The sequence below is a fragment of the Anolis sagrei genome, chromosome 5 (genome assembly GCF_037176765.1).
Source record: "Anolis sagrei isolate rAnoSag1 chromosome 5, rAnoSag1.mat, whole genome shotgun sequence".
Taxonomy (NCBI): domain Eukaryota; kingdom Metazoa; phylum Chordata; class Lepidosauria; order Squamata; family Dactyloidae; genus Anolis; species Anolis sagrei.
The window spans coordinates 186,695,681-186,702,600 of record NC_090025.1 but is presented as its reverse complement, the minus strand read 5'-3'; positions in this window follow the sequence as shown (position 1 = coordinate 186,702,600).

Sequence of the window (6,920 nt, the reverse complement as noted above, 5' to 3'; positions counted from 1 at the left end):
TATTTTATACTGTGTCTTATATTTTGCACCTTGTTTTTTGCTATGTTGTACACTGCAGTGAGTCGCCCCTGGGCTGAGAACTGCGGTATATAAGCGAAGCAAATAAATAAATAAATAAATAAGACTGACACAAAAACACAGTTTGTCACAGCAAACGAGATCTACATGCTGGATTTCGTATCACAAAATCACAAGTCGAACACTTCCCAAGCCTCTAGGACTGTGCGATTACTATTATTATTATTATTATTATTATTATTATTATTATTATTTTATTATTGTTATAAAACCCAATAATAGAATCCTAGACTTTGAAGAGACCTCGTGGGTCATCCAGTCCAACCCCATTCTACCAAGAAGCAGGAAAGTCGCATTCAAAGCACCCCTGACAGATGGCCACCCAGCCTCTGCTTAAAAGCCTCCAAAGAAGGAGCCTCCACCACACTCAGGGGCAGAGAGTTCCACTGCTGAACAGCTCTGTCTCACAGTTAGGAAGTTCTTCCTAATGTTCAGATGGAATCTCCTTTCTTGTAGTTTGAAGCCATTGTTTTGCGTCCTAGTCTCCAAGGAAGCAGGAAACAAGCTTGCTTCCTCCTCCCTGTCTATTGTTGTTGTTGTTGTTGTCATATCTATCACCAACTCTTCCTAGAACTTTCCTAGAGTTGGAAGAGACCTTGTGGGTCATCCAGTCCAACCCCATTCTACCAAGAAGCAGGAAAGTCGCATTCAAAGCACCACCAACAGATGGCCATCCAGCCTCTGTTTAAAAGCTTCCAAAGAAGGAGCTTCCACCACACTCAGGGGCAGAGAGTTCCACTGCTGAACAGCTCTGTCTCACAGTTAGGAAGTTCTTCCTAATGTTCAGGGAGAATCTCCTTTCTTGTAGTTTGAAGCCATTATTCCGTTGTGTCCTAGTATCCAGGGCAGCAGAAAACAAGCCTACTCCCTTCTCCCTGTGACTTCCCCTCACATCTTGATACATGGCCCTCATTATGTCTCCTCTCAGCCTTCTCTTCTGCAGGCTAAACATGCCCAGCTCTTTAAGCCGCTCCTCATAGGGCTTGTTCTCCAGACCTTTGATCCTTTTAGTCGCCCTCCTCTGGACACATTCCAGCTTGTCAACCTTGTGACATAATGTAAAATCACCACATGTAGTTCATCTTTGATCAGCCTACACACTGCCTTGCCAGAGAAAGAAAATATGCCACGCAGATGAACAATAAATAACAAGTAGTTTAACTCTTTGTAGTTCAGAACATCACATGTACAATATGATCAGCTGTATCAACTCACGAGCACACTCCAAACTCTGTCTCTCTCTGCTTGCTTCTCTCTACTCTCAAAGGAACGACTGCACAATTAAACAGGAAATAACACTTCAAACCAGGAACAGAAAAAAATTCAAGTTTTGTTACATAATGTAATTCAAACCAAAAGTGACAAGATCATTTTATTTTTCTCACAAAAAGTCTAGAAGGGGTTTCCAGTCTTTTAAGAAATGGCATGGTAATGTGAGAACAGCAACTTAGGGCCCATGACATGAGTTGTATAGACCCCACCTTGAAAATGTAATTATAACTATTGCATCTTTTCTGACTTTCTCTATTTTTTCCTTTCAACCTTTAGGGTCCAAAAAAGAAAAAGGTAGGTAGGTGTGTAGGTAGGTAGATAGATAGGCAGATAGATAGACCACAAAGAATCTGCTGTGTACTCATTCGTAGCTGTTGTATGGTGGTCCATGAGCATTGATTTTAATATTTCAATTTTTATCTCACATTTCTATAAGAAATTATCATAGAAATTGCTTAGATATTGGTAAACAAAATACGTTAAGTCAGAGACATTAGATTAAATGTGATTTTGTGTGTGTATACACACACACACACACGTTAATTTCAAACTAAGTAATAAATTATATTTTTCAACAATTCACAACCTCCTGAGCTATAACAGAGCTAGTGAAACTGTAATTATCCAGATGTTGTTACACTCCTTTACCCATTAGCCATAGCCAACCTGGGTAATGGAAAAGCATGATGGGAATAATAGTTTTCCAACGTCTGGAAAGTTCAAGGTCCCACAACTCAAATATTTGATTGATAGAGTTTTTGTTTTATCTCCATCTAGTAAAGGTAAATTTCTTAGTCCAGGTCACCTGCTCCTTCTTCTGATAACAATAATTGGGAGCTAAATGGGAAATGGAGTATAGGCTAAAGCAGGCCTGGGCAAACTTTGGCTCTCCAGGTGTTTTGGACTTCAACTCCCACAATTCCTAACAGCCTACTGGTGATAGTGATAATTGGTGTGCATTTCTGACTTGATATTTTTCTCCTTTATGTTTCTTTATATAGACCTATATCGATATCTTTTCAGATGTATTGTCGAAGGCTTTCATGGCCGGAAGCACTGGGTTGTTGTAGGTTTTTTCGGGCTATATGGCCATGTTCTAGAGGCATTCTTTCCTGACGTTTCACCTTCATCTATAGCAAGCATCCTCAGAGGTAGTGAGGCAAGCATCTATGGCAAGCATACTCACTACCTCTGAGGATGCTTGCCATAGATGCAGGCGAAACGTCAGGAGAGAATGCCTCTCTAGAACATGGCCATATAGCCCGAAAAAACCTACAACAAGCCATCTTTTCAGATCTTTCGATTTTGAAAGCTATATGATGACTAAAGACTTGGACAACTGCTTTCATTTGTGCAAAGAAGTGTCTTGTTTATGCCTTCTCTCTGGAAAGCCAAGACTTTATGCCTTCTAAATCTTTCACTTTCATCAACAGCATCTACCTATTTTCGTTTGACCTCACCTGAAAGTTCTCCTAGAATAGTGATTCCCAAACTTTGGTCTTCCAAGTGTTTTGGACTTAACTCCCAGAACTCTTCGCCAGCTTGGCCAACGATGAGGAATTTAGGGAGGTGTAGTTCATAACATCTGGAAGACCAAGGTTTGGCAAACAGTGTTCTAGATCATTCTAGATAATAGTAATTCCTATCCTTTGGTCCTACAGGTGTTTGGGACTTCAGCTCCCACAATAACTAACAGATGGTAAGCTGGCTGGGGTTTTTGTGAGTTGAAGTCCAAAACACCTAAAGAACCAAAGATTGTGAACCATGGTCTAGAACAGTGGTTCTCAACCTGTGGATCCCCAGGTGTTTTGGCCTACAACTCCCAGAAATCCCAGCCAGTGTATCAGCTGTCAGGATTTATGGGAGTTGAAGGCAAAAACATCTGGGGACCCACAGGTTGAGAACCACTGGTCTAGAACACAGGGTCCCTCTTAGTCAACACAACCAGGCTGCTGTACTTACCTATTATCTTTAGGATAGGGTGCATGAACATGTGATCCTCCAGCTATTGAAATATTCCATCTCAAATCATTCTCAAGACAGGATGAGAAATGGTAATGAATGACTGGAGTTGGAAGTCCTCAACAGCTGGAGAGGTTCCCTAGGCTTGCTCTAGTGATGCTTTATGTTGGCTTTTGTCATGATGGTGCCCTTCACTTCCCATAGACCCAACCAGGAGGATTGGTATAGAGAAGACCAGAATGACATACACAGCCCATATTTTCTGATCTAATTCAAATGTTGCCATTTGGGTGGAAAGACCACAAGACAGAATGGGTGTTTACTCCTCATCCACACTACTTGCCTGACCTTCTTCACTTAGAAACACAATGTACTGTGTTTGGGACTCCTTGGTCATACTGGATCTGAACAGAAGTGGAAGAGGTTTTGACCATGATCGTAAACCATTTGGTAGAGGCCGACACCTTGGTGTTTAGAACAGGGATAGGCAAATATGGAAGGTCTTGGGTGGTATTTTCAAAATTTCCTCCATTCTTTAGTGGGCCGCAATTACCCCTGATCTTCACGTGTGTCTCAGTTGTGTAGGTGGAGGAATATTCAGTCCCGTGAGCTGAATTCCAACCAGATGTTGCCACCCACAAAGAGTTACTAGCTCATTTTCTATTTTGAGATAACAAAATAGGAAATTGGTCGGAATTGTTCTGTTACTCACTCGCAACTTTTATAGTCAGAACTTGGGGAGAAGAGGAAACCCTTTTGGCTACTACTCCCATAATCCCTCAGCCTGTTATTGGCTAGGAAATGCTGGGAGCTGTAGTCAAAAAGTGCAGCTTCTAAGCAGTCCCTATGGTACTTTGTAGTAACATGACTGAAACTCCCAGCTTGGAGCAGAAGCCCTTGTGAGTTTTCTACACAACAGAAGTATAACTCCTTTGAGTTCCTTTAGATGGTTGGTAGATTTTACTTAGCATTCAGTATGGATGTGTAAAGCTTGGTCTGTGAAAGTAGCTGAAAGTTACCCCAGCTGTTACACTTAGGCCCCATCTACACTGCCATATAATCCAGTTTCAAAAGTCAGATTAATTGCATTGAACAGGATCATATGGCAGTACCGACTCAGGCCCCTTATGCACTGCCATATAATCCATACTCTCAAAGCAGATAATCCACATTATGAGTCTACACTGCCATATAATCCAGTTCAAAGAAGATAATCTGGATTTTATAAGGCAGCGTAGAAGGGGCCTCAGATAATCCAGTTTAGTGTGCTTCTATCTGCATTATATGAGTCTCTACACTGACCATTTTAATGCAGTATACATTATAATTCAGATGGAGCCTCAGAGAATTCCAAGTCCCCCACCAAACTACAGATCCCAGTATTCTATAGAACACATCTAATTGTGAAAGTGGCATCAAACTTCTATAACTTTGTGTTGTGCAAAATATATTCTGAGAGCAACCTTGGAGGTTCAGCACAACTTAGAAAAATAAGACTAAAGTTTGTCTCTTGCTTTTAAAAAAAGAAACATTGCATGTTCTCTTCTACTTTGGGAGGGGAAAGGTTTTGTAGTGAAAAATGTGCAGCATTATTTGATATGTGTGTTTTGAGAGTTAATTGGTTGCCAACTTGTTTCCTACTGAATTTTTTTTTATAAAAATGTAACTCAATTGCCTTTGTAACTCACTATTTGGGTTCAGTCTGCTGGTGGTAAAAAGAAGAAACCTAGTAAAGCTGAAAGGCTGAGGCTCCAGAGAGAAGAGGAGGAGAGAAGATTGTTTGAGGAAGGTAGGATACGTTTCACTGCATCTTACACCATACATTTTCGACTGATGAAGGCAGAACGTGGGAAAGGTATCTTTTAGCAGGTAACTCCCAAATCACAAAGATGGGTGATTTCGAGAAGTATGATCTGGAAAAGAAACTTTTCCATACATTATACATTACAATGCAGATAGGGCCTCAGAGAATTCCAAGTATCCAAACTACAGATCTTTTAGCAGGTAACTTTTCCATATGCCAGATAATTATACAGTGTTCCCTTGCTACTTCGCGGTTCGCTTTTAGAAGACTTGCTATTTTGCGGGTTTTTGAAAATATTAATAAAAATATTAAATATTAACATCCAGTGGAGGCCAGGGACCTTGGAAGTGTGGCGGCCTGAGGCATGGTGGGGAAGGCCTGCCTTCCTGGCCTCCACAGATCATGAAAGTGTGGCCACCTGCCTCCCTGGCATGCTGTTGCCTGAGTGGCTCTGGAGGCTCTGCGGAGGCCAGGAAGGCAGGCAGGTGCCCTTGGGATGGACTGGGAGGTGGAGAAAGAAGCATGGGTAAGAAAATAATATATAAAATATATACAATTATGCATAAATATTAAAATTAATATGACATCCCTACTTTGCGGATTTTCACTTATCACGGATGGTCCTAGAACAGAACCCTCGCGAAAAGTGAGGGAACACTGTAGACTCATACAAATACTGATGAATGCCTTCATGGGAAAAGCAGCTCTGCGTGGTCAAGGTACATGTGGGGGAGAACTTTTGTTTTATGGACTTGTGTTTTATGGTTTTTATTGTTTTATTGCTTTTATATGGTTTATATTATATGTAATGTTTTTAACTGTATTTATGTTATTTGGGGGCATTGACTGCCAACTGTAAACCGCCTCAAGTTGCCTCTGGGTTGAGAGGGGCAGTATATAAATATGGTAAATAATAAATAAATACTTTTGCATATACAGCAAAGTCTCACTTATCTAACCTTTGCTCATCCAACGTTCTGTATTATTCAACGCAGTCTGCCTCCCGCCCGGATCCACAGCTTTTTCAATACGCTGCGATGTTTTGGTGCTAAATTCGTAAATATAGTAATTACTACATAACATTACTGTGTATTGAACTGCTTTTTCTGTCGATTTGTTGTAAAATAAGTTGTTTTAGTGCTCAATTTATAAAATCATAACGTAATTTGACGTTTAAAAGGCTTTTCCTTAATCCCTTCTTATCCAACATTTTTGCTTATCCAAGGTTCTGCTGACCCATTTATGTTGGATAAGCGAGACTCTACTGTATATGTAGTTTCTTTCTTGTTTGCATGGAATCTCTAGTAGTTCTGCGTTGCTGTGAGTTTTCTGTGCTGAATGGCCATGCTCCAGAAGCATTCTGTCCTGACGTTTCACCCACATCTATGGCAAGAATCCTCAGACCTCACAAGCTCTGAGAATTCCTGCCATAGATGTGAGCGAAATGTCATGAGGGAATGTTTCTGGAACATGGCCATTCAGCCTGGAAAACTCACAGCAACCCAGTGATTCCAGCCATAAAAGCCTTCACACACATTGAACATCTAGTAGTTCTATTTGTTAAATACTATTTATGTATTATTTAACTGATTTTAATTGCATTGAATGGGGAAACATCTCTTTGACAGAGCAAGCACGAATCCGTGCTGAGCTAGAAGAAGCTGCAAGGCTTGAAAAGGAAAGGATCGAAAGAGAGAAGAGAGAACGCTTGGAAGCCAAGGTTAGATCACACACACCTTGCCGTGGTGTTAAAGAAATCTCAGGTGGACCATGCTTTGAAATGGCTGTTTGCAGAATAAAATGA